A 23,630-nucleotide genomic window follows, 5' to 3' on the forward strand; every position below is an offset into this window, starting at 1 on the left:
TTTTTTTTAGACTTAGTGATTTTTCCGGCGTTTATCAGACTTTCAGATAGGGGAAATGTCAGTGAGCATTCCGATTTCAGTTCCAGAGCGATTCGCCCGATGAATCCTTCATATTTAGTCGTTTTCAGCCAATTTTCTGAATTTTTGAAAATTTCCATTTTTGTGAAAATATCCACTAAATGAGGGAATAATATGTGTGAGGGTACGCCAGGAGAGTTCCAAATGTGTGTGGGTAGAATATATATCCCACGGGGGTAAAATTGAAAAAAGTTGAAAAAAATTTTTTTTTAGACTTAGTCATTTTTCCGGCGTTTATCAGACTTTCAGATAGGGGAAATGTCAGTGAGAATTCCGATTTCAGTTCCAGAGCGATTCAACCGATGAGTCGTTCATATTTAGTCGTTTTCAGCCAATTTTCAGAATTTTTGAAAATTTCACTTTTTTGTGAAAATATCCACTAAATGAGGGAATAATATGTGTGAGGGTACGCCAGGAGGTTTCCAAATGTGTGTGGGTAGAATGTATATCCCACGGGGGTAAAATTGAAAAAAGTTGAAAAAAATTTTTTTTTAGACTTAGTCATTTTTTCGGCGTTTATCAGACTTTCAGATAGGGGAAATGTCAGTGAGCATTCCGATTTCAGTTCCAGAGCGATTCGCCCGATGAATCCTTCATATTTAGTCGTTTTCAGCCAATTTTCAGAATTTTTGAAAATTTCACTTTTTTGTGAAAATATCCACTAAATGAGGGAATAATATGTGTGAGGGTATGCCAGGAGAGTTCCAAATGTGAGTGGGTAGAATATATATCCCACTGGGGTAAAATTGAAAAAAGTTGAAAAAAAAATTTTTTTGGACTTAGTCATTTTTCCGGCGTTTATCAGACTTTCAGATAGAGGAAATGTCAGTGAGCATTCCGGAATTTTTGAAAATTTCACTTTTTTGTGAAAATATCCACTAAATGAGGGAATAATATGTGTGAGGGTACACCAGGAGAGTTCCAAATGTGTGTGGGTAGAATATATATCCCACGGGGGTAAAATTGAAAAAAGTTGAAAAAAATTTTCTTTTGGACTTAGTCATTTTTCCGGCGTTTATCAGACTTTCAGATAGGGGAAATGTCAGTGAGCATTCCGATTTCAGTTCCAGAGCGATTCGACCAATGAGTCGTTCATATTTAGTCGTTTTCAGCCAATTTTCTGAATTTTTGAAAATTTCACTTTTTTGTGAAAATATCCACTAAATGAGGGAATAATATGTGTGAGGGTACGCCAGGAGAGTTCCAAATGTGTGTGGGTAGAATATATATCCCACGGGGGTAAAATTGAAAAAAGTTGAAAAAAATTTTTTTTTGGACTTAGTCATTTTTCCGCCGTTTATCAGACTTTCAGATAGGGGAAATGTCAGTGAGCATTCCGATTTCAGTTCCAGAGCGATTCGCCCGATGAATCCTTCATATTTAGTCGTTTTCAGCCAATTTTCAGAATTTTTGAAAATTTCACTTTTTTGTGAAAATATCCACTAAATGAGGGAATAATATGTGTGAGGGTACGCCAGGAGAGCTCCAAATGTGAGTGGGTAGAATATATATCCCACGGGGTAAAATTGAAAAAAGTTTAAAAAAAAATTTTTTTGGACTTACTCATTTTTCCGGCGTTTAACAGACTTTCAGATAGGGGAAATATCAGTGAGCATTCCGATTTCAGTTCCAGAGCGATTCGACCGATGAGTCGTTCATATTTAGTCGTTTTCAGCCAATTTTCTGAATTTTTGAAAATTTCCATTTTTGTGAAAATATCCACTAAATGAGGGAATAATATGTGTGAGGGTACGCCAGGAGAGTTCCAAATGTGTGTGGGTAGAATATATATCCCACGGGGGTAAAATTGAAAAAAGTTGACAAAAATTTTTTTTTGGACTTAGTCATTTTTCCGCCGTTTATCAGACTTTCAGATAGGGGAAATGTCAGTGAGCATTCCGATTTCAGTTCCAGAGCGATTCGACCGATGAGTCGATCATATTTAGTCGTTTTCAGCCAATTTTCTGAATTTTTAAAAATTTCCATTTTTGTGAAAATATCCACTAAATGAGGGAATAATATGTGTGAGGGTATGCCAGGAGTGTTCCAAATGTGAGTGGGTAGAATATATATCCCACGGGGGTAAAATTGAAAAAAGTTGAAAAAAAAATTTTTTTGGACTTAGTCATTTTTCCGGCGTTTATCAGACTTTCAGATAGGGGAAATGTCAGTGAGCGTTCCGATTTCAGTTCCAGAGTGATTCGACCGATGAATCGTTCATATTTAGTAGTTTTCAGCCAATTTTCTGAATTTTTGAAAATTTCACTTTTTTGTGAAAATATCCACTAAATGAGGGAATAATATGTGTGAGGGTACACCAGGAGAGTTCCAAATGTGTGTGGGTAGAATATATATCCCACGGGGGTAAAATTGAAAAAAGTTGAAAAAAATTTTTTGTTGGACTTAGTCATTTTTCCGGCGTTTATCAGACTTTCAGATAGGGGAAATGTCAGTGAGCGTTCCGATTTCAGTTCCAGAGCGATTCGACCAATGAGTCGTTCATATTTAGTCGTTTTCAGCCAATTTTCTGAATTTTTGAAAATTTCCATTTTTGTGAAAATATCCACTAAATGAGGGAATAATATGTGTGAGGGTACGCCAGGAGAGTTCCAAATGTGTGTGGGTAGAATATATATCCCACAGGGGTAAAATTGAAAAAAGTTGAAAAAAATTTTTTTTTGGACTTAGTCATTTTTCCAGCGTTTATCAGACTTTCAGATAGGGGAAATGTGAGTGAGCGTTCCGATTTCAGTTCCAGAGTGATTCGACCGATGAATCGTTCATATTTAGTAGTTTTCAGCCAATTTTCTGAATTTTTGAAAATTTCACTTTTTTGTGAAAATATCCACTAAATGAGGGAATAATATGTGTGAGGGTACACCAGGAGAGTTCCAAATGTGTGTGGGTAGAATATATATCCCACGGGGGTAAAATTGAAAAAAGTTGAAAAAAATTTTTTTTTGGACTTAGTCATTTTTCCGGCGTTTATCAGACTTTCAGATAGGGGAAATGTCAGTGAGCGTTCCGATTTCAGTTCCAGAGCGATTCGCCCGATGAATCCTTCATATTAAGTCGTTTTCAGCCAATTTTCAGAATTTTTGAAAATTTCACTTTTTTGTGAAAATATCCACTAAATGAGGGAATAATATGTGTGAGGGTACGCCAGGAGAGTTCCAAATGTGTGTGGGTAGAATATATATCCCACGGGGCTAAAATTGAAAAAAGTTTAAAAAAAAATTTTTTTGGACTTAGTCATTTTTCCGGCGTTTATCAGACTTTCAGATAGGGGAAATGTCAGTGAGCGTTCCGATTTCAGTTCCAGAGCGATTCGACCAATGCGTCGTTCATATTTAGTCGTTTTCAGCCAATTTTCTGAATTTTTGAAAATTTCCATTTTTGTGAAAATATCCACTAAATGAGGGAATAATATGTGTGAGGGTACGCCAGGAGAGTTCCAAATGTGTGTGGGTAGAATATATATCCCACGAGGGTAAAATTGAAAAAAGTTGAAAAAAAAATTTTTTTGGACTTAGTCATTTTTCCGGCGTTTATCAGACTTTCAGATAGGGGAAATGTCAGTGAGCGTTCCGATTTCAGTTCCAGAGTGATTCGACCGATGAGTCGTTCATATTTAGTCGTTTTCAGCCAATTTTCTGAATTTTTGAAAATTTCCATTTTTGTGAAAATATCCACTAAATGAGGGAATAATATGTGTGAGGGTACGCCAGGAGAGTTCCAAATGTGTGTGGGTAGAATATATATCCCACGGGGGTAAAATTGAAAAAAGTTGAAAAAAATTTTTTTTTGGACTTAGTCATTTTTCCGCCGTTTATCAGACTTTCAGATAGGGGAAATGTCAGTGAGCATTCCGATTTCAGTTCCAGAGCGATTCGACCGATGAGTCGTTCATATTTAGTCGTTTTCAGCCAATTTTCTGAATTTTTGAAAATTTCCATTTTTGTGAAAATATCCACTAAATGAGGGAATAATATGTGTGAGGGTACGCCAGGAGAGTTCCAAATGTGTTTGGGTAGAATATATATCCCACGGGGGTAAAATTGAAAAAAGTTGAAAAAATTTTTTTTTTAGACTTAGTGATTTTTCCGGCGTTTATCAGACTTTCAGATAGGGGAAATGTCAGTGAGCATTCCGATTTCAGTTCCAGAGCGATTCGCCCGATGAATCCTTCATATTTAGTCGTTTTCAGCCAATTTTCAGAATTTTTGAAAATTTCACTTTTTTGTGAAAATATCCACTAAATGAGGGAATAATATGTGTGAGGGTATGCCAGGAGTGTTCCAAATGTGAGTGGGTAGAATATATATCCCACGGGGGTAAAATTGAAAAAAGTTGAAAAAAAAATTTTTTTGGACTTAGTCATTTTTCCGGCGTTTATCAGACTTTCAGATAGGGGAAATGTCAGTGAGCGTTCCGATTTCAGTTCCAGAGTGATTCGACCGATGAATCGTTCATATTTAGTAGTTTTCAGCCAATTTTCTGAATTTTTGAAAATTTCACTTTTTTGTGAAAATATCCACTAAATGAGGGAATAATATGTGTGAGGGTACACCAGGAGAGTTCCAAATGTGTGTGGGTAGAATATATATCCCACGGGGGTAAAATTGAAAAAAGTTGAAAAAAATTTTCTTTTGGACTTAGTCATTTTTCCGGCGTTTATCAGACTTTCAGATAGGGGAAATGTCAGTGAGCGTTCCGATTTCAGTTCCAGAGCGATTCGCCCGATGAATCCTTCATATTTAGTCGTTTTCAGCCAATTTTCTGAATTTTTGAAAATTTCACTTTTTTGTGAAAATATCCACTAAATGAGGGAATAATATGTGTGAGGGTACGCCAGGAGAGTTCCAAATGTGTTTGGGTAGAATATATATCCCACGGGGGTAAAATTGAAAAAAGTTGAAAAAATTTTTTTTTTAGACTTAGTGATTTTTCCGGCGTTTATCAGACTTTCAGATAGGGGAAATGTCAGTGAGCATTCCGATTTCAGTTCCAGAGCGATTCGCCCGATGAATCCTTCATATTTAGTCGTTTTCAGCCAATTTTCAGAATTTTTGAAAATTTCACTTTTTTGTGAAAATATCCACTAAATGAGGGAATAATATGTGTGAGGGTATGCCAGGAGTGTTCCAAATGTGAGTGGGTAGAATATATATCCCACGGGGGTAAAATTGAAAAAAGTTGAAAAAAAAATTTTTTTGGACTTAGTCATTTTTCCGGCGTTTATCAGACTTTCAGATAGGGGAAATGTCAGTGAGCGTTCCGATTTCAGTTCCAGAGTGATTCGACCGATGAATCGTTCATATTTAGTAGTTTTCAGCCAATTTTCTGAATTTTTGAAAATTTCACTTTTTTGTGAAAATATCCACTAAATGAGGGAATAATATGTGTGAGGGTACACCAGGAGAGTTCCAAATGTGTGTGGGTAGAATATATATCCCACGGGGGTAAAATTGAAAAAAGTTGAAAAAAATTTTCTTTTGGACTTAGTCATTTTTCCGGCGTTTATCAGACTTTCAGATAGGGGAAATGTCAGTGAGCATTCCGATTTCAGTTCCAGAGCGATTCGACCGATGAGTCGTTCATACTTAGTCGTTTTCAGCCAATTTTCTGAATTTTTGAAAATTTCCATTTTTGTGAAAATATCCACTAAATGAGGGAATAATATGTGTGAGGGTACGCCAGGAGAGTTCCAAATGTGTGTGGGTAGAATATATATCCCACGGGGGTAAAATTGAAAAAAGTTTAAAAAAAAATTTTTTTGGACTTAGTCATTTTTCCGGCGTTTATCAGACTTTCAGATAGGGGAAATGTCAGTGAGCGTTCCGATTTCAGTTCCAGAGTGATTCGACCGATGAATCGTTCATATTTAGTAGTTTTCAGCCAATTTTCTGAATTTTTGAAAATTTCACGTTTTTGTGAAAATATCCACTAAATGAGGGAATAATATGTGTGAGGGTACACCAGGAGAGTTCTAAATGTGTGTGGGTAGAATATATATCCCACGGGGGTAAAATTGAAAAAAGTTGAAAAAAATTTTTTTTTGGACTTAGTCATTTTTCCGGCGTTTATCAGACTTTCAGATAGGGGAAATGTCAGTGAGCGTTCCGATTTCAGTTCCAGAGCGATTCGACCGATGAGTCATTCATATTTAGTCGTTTTCAGCCAATTTTCTGAATTTTTGAAAATTTCACTTTTTTGTGAAAATATCCACTAAATGAGGGAATAATATGTGTGAGGGTACGCCAGGAGAGTTCCAAATGTGTTTGGGTAGAATATATATCCCACGGGGGTAAAATTGAAAAAAGTTGAAAAAATTTTTTTTTTAGACTTAGTGATTTTTCCGGCGTTTATCAGACTTTCAGATAGGGGAAATGTCAGTGAGCATTCCGATTTCAGTTCCAGAGCGATTCGCCCGATGAATCCTTCATATTTAGTCGTTTTCAGCCAATTTTCAGAATTTTTGAAAATTTCACTTTTTTGTGAAAATATCCACTAAATGAGGGAATAATATGTGTGAGGGTATGCCAGGAGTGTTCCAAATGTGAGTGGGTAGAATATATATCCCACGGGGGTAAAATTGAAAAAAGTTGAAAAAAATTTTCTTTTGGACTTAGTCATTTTTCCGGAGTTTATCAGACTTTCAGATAGGGGAAATGTCAGTGAGCGTTCCGATTTCAGTTCCAGAGCGATTCGACCAATGAGTCGTTCATATTTAGTCGTTTTCAGCCAATTTTCTGAATTTTTGAAAATTTCCATTTTTGTGAAAATATCCACTAAATGAGGGAATAATATGTGTGAGGGTACGCCAGGAGAGTTCCAAATGTGTGTGGGTAGAATATATATCCCACGGGGGTAAAATTGAAAAAAGTTGAAAAAAAATTTTTTTTGGACTTAGTCATTTTTCCAGCGTTTATCAGACTTTCAGATAGGGGAAATGTCAGTGAGCATTCCGATTTCAGTTCCAGAGCGATTCGCCCGATGAATCCTTCATATTTAGTCGTTTTCAGCCAATTTTCTGAATTTTTGAAAATTTCACTTTTTCGTGAAAATATCCACTAAATGAGGGAATAATATGTGTGATGGTACGCCAGGAGAGTTCCAAATGTGTGTGGGTAGAATATATATCCCACGGGGCTAAAATTGAAAAAAGTTGAAAAAAAAATTTTTTTGGACTTAGTCATTTTTCCGGCGTTTAACAGACTTTCAGATAGGGGAAATGTCAGTGAGCATTCCGATTTCAGTTCCAGAGCGATTCGACCGATGAGTCGTTCATACTTAGTCGTTTTCAGCCAATTTTCTGAATTTTTGAAAATTTCCATTTTTGTGAAAATATCCACTAAATGAGGGAATAATATGTGTGAGGGTACGCCAGGAGAGTTCCAAATGTGTGTGGGTAGAATATATATCCCACGGGGGTAAAATTGAAAAAAGTTGAAAAAAATTTTTTTTTGGACTTAGTCATTTTTCCGGCGTTTATCAGACTTTCAGATAGGGGAAATGTCAGTGAGCGTTCCGATTTCAGTTCCAGAGCGATTCGACCGATGAGTCATTCATATTTAGTCGTTTTCAGCCAATTTTCAGAATTTTTGAAAATTTCACTTTTTTGTGAAAATATCCACTAAATGAGGGAATAATATGTGTGAGGATACGCCAGGAGAGTTCCAAATGTGTGTGGGTAGAATATATATCCCATGGGGGTAAAATTGAAAAAAGTTTAAAAAAAATTTTTTTGGACTTAGTTTTCTGGTGTTTATCAGTCTTTCAGATAGGGGAAATGTCAGTGAGCGTTCCGATTTCAGTTCCAGAGCGATTCGCCCGATGAATCCTTCATATTTAGTCGTTTTCAGCAAGTTTCTGAATTTTTGAAAATTTCACTTTTTTGTGAAAATATCCACTAAATGAGGGAATAATATGTGTGAGGGTACGCCAGGAGAGTTCCAAATGTGTGTGGGTAGAATATATACCCCACGGAGGTAAAATTGAAAAAAGTTGAAAAAAAATTTTTTTTGGACTTAGTCATTTTTCCGGCGTTTATCAGACTTTCAGATAGGGGAAATGTCAGTGAGCATTCCGATTTCAGTTCCAGAGCGATTCGCCCGATGAATCCTTCATACTTAGTCGTTTTCAGCCAATTTTCAGAATTTTTGAAAATTTCACTTTTTTGTGAAGATATCCACTAAATCAGGGAATAATATGTGTGAGGGTACGCCAGGAGAGTTCCAAATGTGTGTGGGTAGAATATATATCCCACGGGGGTAAAATTGAAAAAAGTTGAAAAAAATTTTTTTTTGGACTTAGTCATTTTTCCAGCGTTTATCAGACTTTCAGATAGGGGAAATGCCAGTGAGCATTCCGATTTCAGTTCCAGAGCGATTCGACCGATGAGTCGTTCATATTTAGTCGTTTTCAGCCAATTTTCAGAATTTTTGAAAATTTCACTTTTTTGTGAAAATATCCACTAAATGAGGGAATAATATGTGTGAGGGTACACCAGGAGAGTTCCAAATGTGTGTGGGTAGAATATATATCCCACGGGGGTAAAATTGAAAAAAGTTGAAAAAAATTTTTTTTTGGACTTAGTCATTTTTCCGGCGTTTATCAGACTTTCAGATAGGGGAAATGTCAGTGAGCGTTCCGATTTCAGTTCCAGAGCGATTCGCCCGATGAATCCTTCATATTTAGTCGTTTTCAGCCAATTTTCTGAAGTTTGGAAATTTCACTTTTTTGTGAAAATATCCACTAAATGAGGGAATAATATGTGTGAGGGTATGCCAGGAGAGTTCCAAATGTGTGTGGGTAGAATATATATCCCACGGAGGTAAAATTGAAAAAAGTTGAAAAAAAATTTTTTTTGGACTTAGTCATTTTTCCGGCGTTTATCAGACTTTCAGATAGGGGAAATGTCAGTGAGCATTCCGATTTCAGTTCCAGAGCGATTCGCCCGATGAATCCTTCATATTTAGTCGTTTTCAGCCAATTTTCAGAATTTTTGAAAATTTCACTTTTTTGTGAAAATATCCACTAAATGAGGGAATAATATGTGTGAGGGTACACCAGGAGAGTTCCAAATGTGTGTGGGTAGAATATATATCCCACGGGGGTAAAATTGAAAAAAGTTGAAAAAAATTTTTTTTTGGACTTAGTCATTTTTCCGGCGTTTATCAGACTTTCAGATAGGGGAAATGTCAGTGAGCATTCCCATTTCAGTTCCAGAGCGATTCGACCGATGAGTCGTTCATATTTAGTCGTTTTCAGCCAATTTTCTGAAGTTTGGAAATTTCACTTTTTTGTGAAAATATCCACTAAATGAGGGAATAATATGTGTGAGGGTATGCCAGGAGAGTTCCAAATGTGTGTGGGTAGAATATATATCCCACGGAGGTAAAATTGAAAAAAGTTGAAAAAAAATTTTTTTTGGACTTAGTCATTTTTCCGGCGTTTATCAGACTTTCAGATAGGGGAAATGTCAGTGAGCGTTCCAATTTCAGTTCCAGAGCGATTTGACTGATGAGTCGTTCATATTTAGTCGTTTTCAGCCAATTTTCTGAATTTTTGAAAATTTCAATTTTTGTGAAAATATCCACTAAATGAGGGAATAATATGTGTGAGGGTACGCCAGGAGAGTTCCAAATGTGTGTGGGTAGAATATATATCCCACGGAGGTAAAATTGAAAAAAGTTGAAAAAAATTTTTTTTTGGACTTAGTCATTTTTCCGGCGTTTATCAGACTTTCAGATAGGGGAAATGTCAGTGAGCGTTCCGATTTCAGTTCCAGAGCGATTCGACCGATGAGTCGTTCATATTTAGTCGTTTTCAGCCAATTTTCAGAATTTTTGAAAATTTCACTTTTTTGTGAAAATATCCACTAAATGAGGGAATAATATGTGTGAGGGTACACCAGGAGAGTTCCAAATGTGTGTGGGTAGAATATATATCCCAAGGGGGTAAAATTGAAAAAAGTTGAAAAAAATTTTTTTTGGACTTAGTTTTCCGGTGTTTATCAGTCTTTCAGATAGGGGAAATGTCAGTGAGCGTTCCGATTTCAGTTCCAGAGCGATTCGCCCGATGAATCCTTCATATTTAGTCGTTTTCAGCAAGTTTCTGAATTTTTGAAAATTTCACTTTTTTGTGAAAATATCCACTAAATGAGGGAATAATATGTGTGAGGGTACGCCAGGAGAGTTCCAAATGTGTGTGGGTAGAATATATACCCCACGGAGGTAAAATTGAAACAAGTTGAAAAAAAATTTTTTTTGGACTTAGTCATTTTTCCGGCGTTTATCAGACTTTCAGATAGGGGAAATGTCAGTGAACAATCCGATTTCAGTTCCAGAGCGATTCGCCCGATGAATCCTTCATATTTAGTCGTTTTCAGCCAATTTTCAGAATTTTTGAAAATTTCACTTTTTTGTGAAAATATCCACTAAATGAGGGAATAATATGTGTAAGGGTATGCCAGGAGAGTTCCAAATGTGTGTGGGTAGAATATATATCCCACAGAGGTAAAATTGAAAAAAGTTGAAAAAAATTTTTTTTTGGACTTAGTCATTTTTCCGGCGTTTATCAGACTTTCAGATAGGGGAAATGTCAGTGAGCATTCCGATTTCAGTTCCAGAGCGATTCGCCCGATGAATCCTTCATACTTAGTCGTTTTCAGCCAATTTTCAGAATTTTTGAAAATTTCACTTTTTTGTGAAGATATCCACTAAATAAGGGAATAATATGTGTGAGGGTACGCCAGGAGAGTTCCAAATGTGTGTGGGTAGAATATATATCCCACGGGGGTAAAATTGAAAAAAGTTGAAAAAAATTTTTTTTTGGACTTAGTCATTTTTCCAGCGTTTATCAGACTTTCAGATAGGGGAAATGTCAGTGAGCATTCCGATTTCAGTTCCAGAGCGATTCGCCTGATGAATCCTTCATATTTAGTCGTTTTCAGCCAATTTTCAGAATTTTTGAAAATTTCACTTTTTTGTGAAAATATCCACTAAATGAGGGAATAATATGTGTGAGGGTACACCAGGAGAGTTCCAAATGTGTGTGGGTAGAATATATATCCCACGGGGGTAAAATTGAAAAAAGTTGAAAAAAATTTTTTTGGGGACTTAGTCATTTTTCCGGCGTTTATCAGACTTTCAGATAGGGGAAATGTCAGTGAGCGTTCCGATTTCAGTTCCAGAGCGATTCGCCCGATGAATCCTTCATATTTAGTCGTTTTCAGCAAGTTTCTGAATTTTTGAAAATTTCACTTTTTTGTGAAAATATCCACTAAATGAGGGAATAATATGTGTGAGGGTACGCCAGGAGAGTTCCAAATGTGTGTGGGTAGAATATATATCCCACGGGGGTAAAATTGAAAAAAGTTGAAAAAAATTTTTTTTTGGACTTAGTCATTTTTCCAGCGTTTATCAGACTTTCAGATAGGGGAAATGTCAGTGAACAATCCGATTTCAGTTCCAGAGCGATTCGCCCGATGAATCCTTCATATTTAGTCGTTTTCAGCCAATTTTCAGAATTTTTGAAAATTTCACTTTTTTGTGAAAATATCCACTAAATGAGGGAATAATATGTGTAAGGGTATGCCAGGAGAGTTCCAAATGTGTGTGGGTAGAATATATATCCCACGGAGGTAAAATTGAAAAAAGTTGAAAAAAATTTTTTTTTGGACTTAGTCATTTTTCCGGCGTTTATCAGACTTTCAGATAGGGGAAATGTCAGTGAGCATTCCAATTTCAGTTCCAGAGCGATTCGCCCGATGAATCCTTCATATTTAGTCGTTTTCAGCAATTTTCTGAATTTTTGAAAATTTCACTTTTTTGTGAAAATATCCACTAAATGAGGGAATAATATGTGTGAGGGTACGCCAGGAGAGTTCCAAATGTGTGTGGGTAGAATATATATCCCACGGAGGTAAAATTGAAAAAAGTTGAAAAAAAATTTTTTTTGGACTTAGTCATTTTTCCGGCGTTTATCAGACTTTCAGATAGGGGAAATGTCAGTGAGCATTCCGATTTCATTTCCAGAGCGGTTTGACTGATGAGTCGTTCATATTTAGTCGTTTTCAGCCAATTTTCTGAATTTTTGAAAATTTCAATTTTTGTGAAAATATCCACTAAATGAGGGAATAATATGTGTGAGGGTACCCCAGGAGAGTTCCAAATGTGTGTGGGTAGAATATATATCCCACGGGGGTAAAATTGAAAAAAGTTGAAAAAAATTTTTTTTTGGACTTAGTCATTTTTCCGGCGTTTATCAGACTTTCAGATAGGGGAAATGTCAGTGAGCGTTCCAATTTCAGTTCCAGAGCGATTTGACTGATGAGTCGTTCATATTTAGTCGTTTTCAGCCAATTTTCTGAATTTTTGAAAATTTCAATTTTTGTGAAAATATCCACTAAATGAGGGAATAATATGTGTGAGGGTACCCCAGGAGAGTTCCAAATGTGTGTGGGTAGAATATATATCCCACGGGGGTAAAATTGAAAAAAGTTGAAAAAAATATTTTTTTGGACTTAGTTTTCCGGCGTTTATCAGTCTTTCAGATAGGGGAAATGTCAGTGAGCGTTCCGATTTCAGTTCCAGAGCGATTCGCCCGATGAATCCTTCATATTTAGTCGTTTTCAGCAAGTTTCTGAATTTTTGAAAATTTCACTTTTTTGTGAAGATATCCACTAAATGAGGGAATAATATGTGTGAGGGTACGCCAGGAGAGTTCCAAATGTGTGTGGGTAGAATATATATCCCACGGGGGTAAAATTGAAAAAAGTTGAAAAAAATTTTTTTTTGGACTTAGTCATTTTTCCAGCGTTTATCAGACTTTCAGATAGGGGAAATGTCAGTGAGCATTCCGATTTCAGTTCCAGAGCGATTCGCCCGATGAATCCTTCATATTTAGTCGTTTTCAGCCAATTTTCAGAATTTTTGAAAATTTCACTTTTTTGTGAAAATATCCACTAAATGAGGGAATAATGTGTGTGGGTAGAATATATATCCCACGGGGGTAAAATTGAAAAAAGTTGAAAAAAATTTTTTTTTGGACTTAGTCATTTTTCCGGCGTTTATCAGACTTTCAGATAGGGGAAATGTCAGTGAGCGTTCCAATTTCAGTTCCAGAGCGATTTGACTGATGAGTCGTTCATATTTAGTCGTTTTCAGCCAATTTTCTGAATTTTTGAAAATTTCAATTTTTGTGAAAATATCCACTAAATGAGGGAATAATATGTGTGAGGGTACCCTAGGAGAGTTCCAAATGTGTGTGGGTAGAATATATATCCCACGGGGGTAAAATTGAAAAAAGTTGAAAAAAATTTTTTTTTGGACTTAGTCATTTTTCCGGCGTTTATCAGACTTTCAGATAGGGGAAATGTCAGTGAGCGTTCCGATTTCAGTTCCAGAGCGATTCGACCGATGAGTCATTCATATTTAGTCGTTTTCAGCCAATTTTCAGAATTTTTGAAAATTTCACTTTTTTGTGAAAATATCCACTAAATGAGGGAATAATATGTGTGAGGGTACGCCAGGAGAGTTCCAAATGTGTGTGGGTAGAATATATATCCCACGGGGCTAAAATTGAAAAAAGTTTAAAAAAAAATTTTTTTGGACTTAGTCATTTTTCCGGCGTTTATCAGACTTTCAGATAGGGGAAATGTCAGTGAGCGTTCCGATTTCAGTTCCAGAGCGATTCGCCGATGAGTCGTTCATATTTAGTCGTTTTCAGCCAATTTTCTGAAGTTTGGAAATTTCACTTTTTTGTGAAAATATCCACTACATGAGGGAATAATATGTGTGAGGGTACGCCAGGAGAGTTCCAAATGTGTGTGGGTAGAATATATATCCCACGGAGGTAAAATTGAAAAAAGTTGAAAAAAAATTTTTTTTGGACTTAGTCATTTTTCCGGCGTTTATCAGACTTTCAGATAGGGGAAATGTCAGTGAGCATTCCGATTTCAGTTCCAGAGCGATTCGCCCGATGAATCCTTCATACTTAGTCGTTTTCAGCCAATTTTCAGAATTTTTGAAAATTTCACTTTTTTGTGAAGATATCCACTAAATGAGGGAATAATATGTGTGAGGGTACGCCAGGAGAGTTCCAAATGTGTGTGGGTAGAATATATATCCCACGGGGGTAAAATTGAAAAAAGTTGAAAAAAATTTTTTTTTGGACTTAGTCATTTTTCCAGCGTTTATCAGACTTTCAGATAGGGGAAATGTCAGTGAGCATTCCGATTTCAGTTCCAGAGCGATTCGCCCGATGAATCCTTCATATTTAGTCGTTTTCAGCCAATTTTCAGAATTTTTGAAAATTTCACTTTTTTGTGAAAATATCCACTAAATGAGGGAATAATATGTGTGAGGGTACACCAGGAGAGTTCCAAATGTGTGTGGGTAGAATATATATCCCACGGGGGTAAAATTGAAAAAAGTTGAAAAAAATTTTTTTGGGGACTTAGTCATTTTTCCGGCGTTTATCAGACTTTCAGATAGGGGAAATGTCAGTGAGCGTTCCGATTTCAGTTCCAGAGCGATTCGCCCGATGAATCCTTCATATTTAGTCGTTTTCAGCAAGTTTCTGAATTTTTGAAAATTTCACTTTTTTGTGAAAATATCCACTAAATGAGGGAATAATATGTGTGAGGGTACGCCAGGAGAGTTCCAAATGTGTGTGGGTAGAATATATATCCCACGGAGGTAAAATTGAAAAAAGTTGAAAAAAAATTTTTTTTGGACTTAGTCATTTTTCCGGCGTTTATCAGACTTTCAGATAGGGGAAATGTCAGTGAGCGTTCCGATTTCAGTACCAGAGCGATTCACCCGATCAATCCTTCATATTTAGTCGTTTTCAGCCAATTTTCAGAATTTTTGAAAATTTCACTTTTTTGTGAAAATATCCACTAAATGAGGGAATAATATGTGTGAGGGTACGCCAGGAGAGTTCCAAATGTGTGTGGGTAGAATATATATCCCACGGAGGTAAAATTGAAAAAAGTTGAAAAAAAATTTTTTTTGGACTTAGTCATTTTTCCGGCGTTTATCAGACTTTCAGATAGGGGAAATGTCAGTGAGCGTTCCGATTTCAGTTCCAGAGCGATTCGCCCGATGAATCCTTCATATTTAGTCGTTTTCAGCAAGTTTCTGAATTTTTGAAAATTTCACTTTTTTGTGAAAATATCCACTAAATGAGGGAATAATATGTGTGAGGGTACGCCAGGAGAGTTCCAAATGTGTGTGGGTAGAATATATATCCCACGGGGGTAAAATTGAAAAAAGTTGAAAAAAATTTTTTTTTGGACTTAGTCATTTTTCCAGCGTTTATCAGACTTTCAGATAGGGGAAATGTCAGTGAACAATCCGATTTCAGTTCCAGAGCGATTCGCCCGATGAATCCTTCATATTTAGTCGTTTTCAGCCAATTTTCAGAATTTTTGAAAATTTCACTTTTTTGTGAAAATATCCACTAAATGAGGGAACAATATGTGTAAGGGTATGCCAGGAGAGTTCCAAATGTGTGTGGGTAGAATATATATCCCACGGAGGTAAAATTGAAAAAAGTTGAAAAAAAATTTTTTTTGGACTTAGTCATTTTTCCGGCGTTTATCAGACTTTCAGATAGGGGAAATGTCAGTGAGCATTCCGATTTCATTTCCAGAGCGGTTTGACTGATGAGTCGTTCATATTTATTCGTTTTCAGCCAATTTTCTGAATTTTTGAAAATTTCAATTTTTGTGAAAATATCCACTAAATGAGGGAATAAAATGTGTGAGGGTACCCCAGGAGAGTTCCAAATGTGTGTGGGTAGAATATATATCCCACGGGGGTAAAATTGAAAAAAGTTGAAAAAAATTTTTTTTTGGACTTAGTCATTTTTCCGGCGTTTATCAGACTTTCAGATAGGGGAAATGTCAGTGAGCGTTCCAATTTCAGTTCCAGAGCGATTTGACTGATGAGTCGTTCATATTTAGTCGTTTTCAGCCAATTTTCTGAATTTTTGAAAATTTCAATTTTTGTGAAAATATCCACTAAATGAGGGAATAATATGTGTGAGGGTACCCCAGGAGAGTTCCAAATGTGTGTGGGTAGAATATATATCCCACGGGGGTAAAATTGAAAAAAGTTGAAAAAAATATTTTTTTGGACTTAGTTTTCCGGCGTTTATCAGTCTTTCAGATAGGGGAAATGTCAGTGAGCGTTCCGATTTCAGTTCCAGAGCGATTCGCCCGATGAATCCTTCATATTTAGTCGTTTTCAGCAAGTTTCCGAATTTTTGAAAATTTCACTTTTTTGTGAAAATATCCACTAAATGAGGGAATAATATGTGTGAGGGTACGCCAGGAGAGTTCCAAATGTGTGTGGGTAGAATATATATCCCACGGGGGTAAAATTGAAAAAAGTTGAAAAAAAATTTTTTTGGACTTAGTTTTCCGGCGTTTATCAGTCTTTCAGATAGGGGAAATGTCAGTGAGCGTTCCGATTTCAGTTCCAGAGCGATTCGCCCGATGAATCCTTCATATTTAGTCGTTTTCAGCAAGTTTCTGAATTTTTGAAAATCTCACTTTTTTGTGAAAATATCCACTAAATGAGGGAATAATATGTGTGAGGGTACGCCAGGAGAGTTCCAAATGTGTGTGGGTAGAATATATATCCCACGGAGGTAAAATTGAAAAAAGTTGAAAAAAAATTTTTTTTGGACTTAGTCATTTTTCCGGCGTTTATCAGACTTTCAGATAGGGGAAATGTCAGTGAGCGTTCCGATTTCAGTACCAGAGCGATTCACCTGATCAATCCTTCATATTTAGTCGTTTTCAGCCAATTTTCAGAATTTTTGAAAATTTCACTTTTTTGTGAAAATATCCACTAAATGAGGGAATAATATGTGTGAGGGTACGCCAGGAGAGTTCCAAATGTGTGTGGGTAGAATATATATCCCACGGATATAAAATTGAAAAAAGTTGAAAAAAAATTTTTTTTGGACTTAGTCATTTTTCCGGCGTTTATCAGACTTTCAGATAGGGGAAATGTCAGTGAGCGTTCCGATTTAAGTTCCAGAGCGATTCGACCGATGAGTCGTTCATATTTAGTCGTTTTCAGCCAATTTTCAGAATTTTTGAAAATTTCACTTTTTTGTGAAGATATCCACTAAATGAGGGAATAATATGTGTGAGGGTACGCCAGGAGAGTACCAAATGTGTGTGGGTAGAATTTATATCCCACGGGGGTAAAATTGAAAAAAGTTGAAAAAAATTTTTTTTTGGACTTAGTCATTTTTCCAGCGTTTATCAGACTTTCAGATAGGGGAAATGTCAGTGAGCATTCCGATTTCAGTTCCAGAGCGATTCGCCCGATGAATCCTTCATATTTAGTCGTTTTCAGCCAATTTTCAGAATTTTTGAAAATTTAACTTTTTTGTGAAAATATCCACTAAATGAGGGAATAATATGTGTGAGGGTACACCAGGAGAGTTCCAAATGTGTGTGTGTAGAATATATATCCCACGGGGGTAAAATTGAAAAAAGTTGAAAAAAATTTTTTTGGGGACTTAGTCATTTTTCTGGCGTTTATCAGACTTTCAGATAGGGGAAATGTCAGTGAGCGTTCCGATTTCAGTTCCAGAGCGATTCGCCCGATGAATCCTTCATATTTAGTCGTTTTCAGCAAGTTTCTGAATTTTTGAAAATTTCACTTTTTTGTGAAAATATCCACTAAATGAGGGAATAATATGTGTGAGGGTACGCCAGGAGAGTTCCAAATGTGTGTGGGTAGAATATATATCCCACGGGGGTAAAATTGAAAAAAGTTGAAAAAAATTTTTTTTTGGACTTAGTCATTTTTCCAGCGTTTATCAGACTTTCAGATAGGGGAAATGTCAGTGAACAATCCGATTTCAGTTCCAGAGCGATTCGCCCGATGAATCCTTCATATTTAGTCGTTTTCAGCCAATTTTCAGAATTTTTGAAAATTTCACTTTTTTGTGAAAATATCCACTAAATGAGGGAATAATATGTGTAAGGGTATGCCAGGAGAGTTCCAAATGTGTGTGGGTAGAATATATATCCCACGGAGGTAAAATTGAAAAAAGTTGAAAAAAATTTTTTTTTGGACTTAGTCATTTTTCCGGCGTTTATCAGACTTTCAGATAGGGGAAATGTCAGTGAGCATTCCAATTTCAGTTCCAGAGCGATTCGCCCGATGAATCCTTCATATTTAGTCGTTTTCAGCAATTTTCTGAATTTTTGAAAATTTCACTTTTTTGTGAAAATATCCACTAAATGAGGGAATAATATGTGTGAGGGTACGCCAGGAGAGTTCCAAATGTGTGTGGGTAGAATATATATCCCACGGGGGTAAAATTGAAAAAAGTTGAAAAAAAATTTTTTTTGGACTTAGTCATTTTTCCGGCGTTTATCAGACTTTCAGATAGGGGAAATGTCAGTGAGCGTTCCGATTTCAGTACCAGAGCGATTCACCCGATCAATCCTTCATATTTAGTCGTTTTCAGCCAATTTTCAGAATTTTTGAAAATTTCACTTTTTTGTGAAAATATCCACTAAATGAGGGAATAATATGTGTGAGGGTACGCCAGGAGAGTTCCAAATGTGTGTGGGTAGAATATATATCCCACGGAGGTAAAATTGAAAAAAGTTGAAAAAAAATTTTTTTTGGACTTAGTCATTTTTCCGGCGTTTATCAGACTTTCAGATAGGGGAAATGTCAGTGAGCGTTCCGATTTCAGTTCCAGAGCGATTCGACCGATGAGTCGTTCATATTTAGTCGTTTTCAGCCAATTTTCTGAAGTTTGGAAATTTCACTTTTTTGTGAAAATATCCACTAAATGAGGGAATAATATGTGTGAGGGTACGCTAGGAGAGTTCCAAATGTGTGTGGGTAGAATATATATCCCACGGAGGTAAAATTGAAAAAAGTTGAAAAAAAATTTTTTTTGGACTTAGTCATTTTTCCGGCGTTTATCAGACTTTCAGATAGGGGAAATGTCAGTGAGCATTCTGATTTCAGTTCCAGAGCGATGCGCCCGATGAATCCTTCATACTTAGTCGTTTTCAGCCAATTTTCAGAATTTTTGAAAATTTCACTTTTTTGTGAAGATATCCACTAAATGAGGGAATAATATGTGTGAGGGTACGCCAGGAGAGTTCCAAATGTGTGTGGGTAGAATATATATCCCACGGGGGTAAAATTGAAAAAAGTTGAAAAAAAATTTTTTGGGGACTTAGTCATTTTTCCGGCGTTTATCAGACTTTCAGATAGGGGAAATGTCAGTGAGCGTTCCGATTTCAGTTCCAGAGCGATTCGCCCGATGAATCCTTCATATTTAGTCGTTTTCAGCAAGTTTCTGAATTTTTGAAAATGTCACTTTTTTGTGAAAATATCCACTAAATGAGGGAATAATATGTGTGAGGGTACGCCAGGAGAGTTCCAAATGTGTGTGGGTAGAATTGAAATCCCACGGGGGTAAAATTGAAAAAAGTTGAAAAAAATTTTTTTTTGGACTTAGTCATTTTTCCGGCGTTTATCAGACTTTCAGATAGGGGAAATGTCAGTGAGCATTCCGATTTAATTTCCAGAGCGGTTTGACTGATGAGTCGTTCATATTTAGTCGTTTTCAGCCAATTTTCTGAATTTTTGAAAATTTCAATTTTTGTGAAAATATCCACTAAATGAGGGAATAATATGTGTGAGGGTACCCCAGGAGAGTTCCAAATGTGTGTGGGTAGAATATATATCCCACGGGGGTAAAATTGAAAAAAGTTGAAAAAAATATTTTTTTGGACTTAGTCATTTTTCCGGCGTTTATCAGACTTTCAGATAGGGGAAATGTCAGTGAGCATTCCGATTTCAGTCCCAGAGCGATTCGACCGATGAGTCATTCATATTTAGTCGTTTTCAGCCAATTTTCTGAATTTTTGAAAATTTCACTTTTTTGTGAAAATATCCACTAAATGAGGGAATAATATGTGTGAGGGTACGCCAGGAGAGTTCCAAATGTGTGTGGGTAGAATATATATCCCTCGGGGCTAAAATTGAAAAAAGTTTAAAAAAAAATTTTTTTGGACTTAGTCATTTTTCCGGCGTTTATTAGACTTTCAGATAGGGGAAATGTCAGTGAGCGTTCCGATTTCAGTTCCAGAGCGATTCGACCAATGAGTCGTTCATATTTAGTCGTTTTCAGCCAATTTTCTGAATTTTTGAAAATTTCCATTTTTGTGAAAATATCCACTAAATGAGGGAATAATATGTGTGAGGGTACGCCAGGAGAGTTCCAAATGTGTGTGGGTAGAATATATATCCCACGGGGGTAAAATTGAAAAAAGTTGAAAAAAATTTTTTTTTGGACTTAGTCATTTTTCCAGCGTTTATCAGACTTTCAGATAGGGGAAATGTCAGTGAGCATTCCGATTTCAGTTCCAGAGCGATTCGCCCGATGAATCCTTCATATTTAGTCGTTTTCAGCTAATTTTCAGAATTTTTGAAAATTTCACTTTTTTGTGAAAATATCCACTAAATGAGGGAATAATATGTGTGAGGGTACACCAGGAGAGTTCCAAATGTTTGGGTAGAATATATATCCCACGGGGGTAAAATTGAAAAAAGTTGAAAAAAATTTTTTTTTGGACTTAGTCATTTTTCCGGCGTTTATCAGACTTTCAGATAGGGGAAATGTCAGTGAGCGTTCCCATTTCAGTTCCAGAGCGATTCGCCCGATGAATCCTTCATATTTAGTCGTTTTCAGCAAGTTTCTGAATTTTTGAAAATTTCACTTTTTTGTGAAAATATCCACTAAATGAGGGAATAATATGTGTGAGGGTACGCCAGGAGAGTTCCAAATGTGTGTGGGTAGAATATATATCCCACGGGGGTAAAATTGAAAAAAGTTGAAAAAAAATTTTTTTGGACTTAGTTTTCCGGCGTTTATCAGACTTTCAGATAGGGGAAATGTCAGTGAGCGTTCCGATTTCAGTTCCAGAGCGATTCGACCAATGAGTCGTTCATATTTAGTCGTTTTCAGCCAATTTTCTGAATTTTTGAAAATTTCCATTTTTGTGAAAATATCCACTAAATGAGGGAATAATATGTGTGAGGGTACGCCAGGAGAGTTCCAAATGTGTGTGGGTAGAATATATATCCCACGGGGGTAAAATTGAAAAAAGTTGAAAAAAATTTTTTTTTGGACTTAGTCATTTTTCCAGCGTTTATCAGACTTTCAGATAGGGGAAATGTCAGTGAGCATTCCGATTTCAGTTCCAGAGCGATTCGCCCGATGAATCCTTCATATTTAGTCGTTTTCAGCCAATTTTCAGAATTTTTGAAAATTTAACTTTTTTGTGAAAATATCCACTAAATGAGGGAATAATATGTGTGAGGGTACACCAGGAGAGTTCCAAATGTGTGTGTGTAGAATATATATCCCACGGGGGTAAAATTGAAAAAAGTTGAAAAAAATTTTTTTGGGGACTTAGTCATTTTTCTGGCGTTTATCAGACTTTCAGATAGGGGAAATGTCAGTGAGCGTTCCGATTTCAGTTCCAGAGCGATTCGCCCGATGAATCCTTCATATTTAGTCGTTTTCAGCAAGTTTCTGAATTTTTGAAAATTTCACTTTTTTGTGAAAATATCCACTAAATGAGGGAATAATATGTGTGAGGGTACGCCAGGAGAGTTCCAAATGTGTGTGGGTAGAATATATATCCCACGGGGGTAAAATTGAAAAAAGTTGAAAAAAATTTTTTTTTGGACTTAGTCATTTTTCCAGCGTTTATCAGACTTTCAGATAGGGGAAATGTCAGTGAACAATCCGATTTCAGTTCCAGAGCGATTCGCCCGATGAATCCTTCATATTTAGTCGTTTTCAGCCAATTTTCAGAATTTTTGAAAATTTCACTTTTTTGTGAAAATATCCACTAAATGAGGGAATAATATGTGTAAGGGTATGCCAGGAGAGTTCCAAATGTGTGTGGGTAGAATATATATCCCACGGAGGTAAAATTGAAAAAAGTTGAAAAAAATTTTTTTTTGGACTTAGTCATTTTTCCGGCGTTTATCAGACTTTCAGATAGGGGAAATGTCAGTGAGCATTCCAATTTCAGTTCCAGAGCGATTCGCCCGATGAATCCTTCATATTTAGTCGTTTTCAGCAATTTTCTGAATTTTTGAAAATTTCACTTTTTTGTGAAAATATCCACTAAATGAGGGAATAATATGTGTGAGGGTACGCCAGGAGAGTTCCAAATGTGTGTGGGTAGAATATATATCCCACGGGGGTAAAATTGAAAAAAGTTGAAAAAAAATTTTTTTTGGACTTAGTCATTTTTCCGGCGTTTATCAGACTTTCAGATAGGGGAAATGTCAGTGAGCGTTCCGATTTCAGTACCAGAGCGATTCACCCGATCAATCCTTCATATTTAGTCGTTTTCAGCCAATTTTCAGAATTTTTGAAAATTTCACTTTTTTGTGAAAATATCCACTAAATGAGGGAATAATATGTGTGAGGGTACGCCAGGAGAGTTCCAAATGTGTGTGGGTAGAATATATATCCCACGGAGGTAAAATTGAAAAAAGTTGAAAAAAAATTTTTTTTGGACTTAGTCATTTTTCCGGCGTTTATCAGACTTTCAGATAGGGGAAATGTCAGTGAGCGTTCCGATTTCAGTTCCAGAGCGATTCGACCGATGAGTCGTTCATATTTAGTCGTTTTCAGCCAATTTTCTGAAGTTTGGAAATTTCACTTTTTTGTGAAAATATCCACTAAATGAGGGAATAATATGTGTGAGGGTACGCTAGGAGAGTTCCAAATGTGTGTGGGTAGAATATATATCCCACGGAGGTAAAATTGAAAAAAGTTGAAAAAAAATTTTTTTTGGACTTAGTCATTTTTCCGGCGTTTATCAGACTTTCAGATAGGGGAAATGTCAGTGAGCATTCTGATTTCAGTTCCAGAGCGATGCGCCCGATGAATCCTTCATACTTAGTCGTTTTCAGCCAATTTTCAGAATTTTTGAAAATTTCACTTTTTTGTGAAGATATCCACTAAATGAGGGAATAATATGTGTGAGGGTACGCCAGGAGAGTTCCAAATGTGTGTGGGTAGAATATATATCCCACGGGGGTAAAATTGAAAAAAGTTGAAAAAAAATTTTTTGGGGACTTAGTCATTTTTCCGGCGTTTATCAGACTTTCAGATAGGGGAAATGTCAGTGAGCGTTCCGATTTCAGTTCCAGAGCGATTCGCCCGATGAATCCTTCATATTTAGTCGTTTTCAGCAAGTTTCTGAATTTTTGAAAATGTCACTTTTTTGTGAAAATATCCACTAAATGAGGGAATAATATGTGTGAGGGTACGCCAGGAGAGTTCCAAATGTGTGTGGGTAGAATTGAAATCCCACGGGGGTAAAATTGAAAAAAGTTGAAAAAAATTTTTTTTTGGACTTAGTCATTTTTCCGGCGTTTATCAGACTTTCAGATAGGGGAAATGTCAGTGAGCATTCCGATTTAATTTCCAGAGCGGTTTGACTGATGAGTCGTTCA

This window comes from Phyllobates terribilis, unplaced genomic scaffold (assembly GCF_046119375.1).
Source record: "Phyllobates terribilis strain yellow unplaced genomic scaffold, ASM4611937v1 Scaffold_8__6_contigs__length_399053987, whole genome shotgun sequence".
Lineage (NCBI taxonomy): Eukaryota > Metazoa > Chordata > Amphibia > Anura > Dendrobatidae > Phyllobates > Phyllobates terribilis.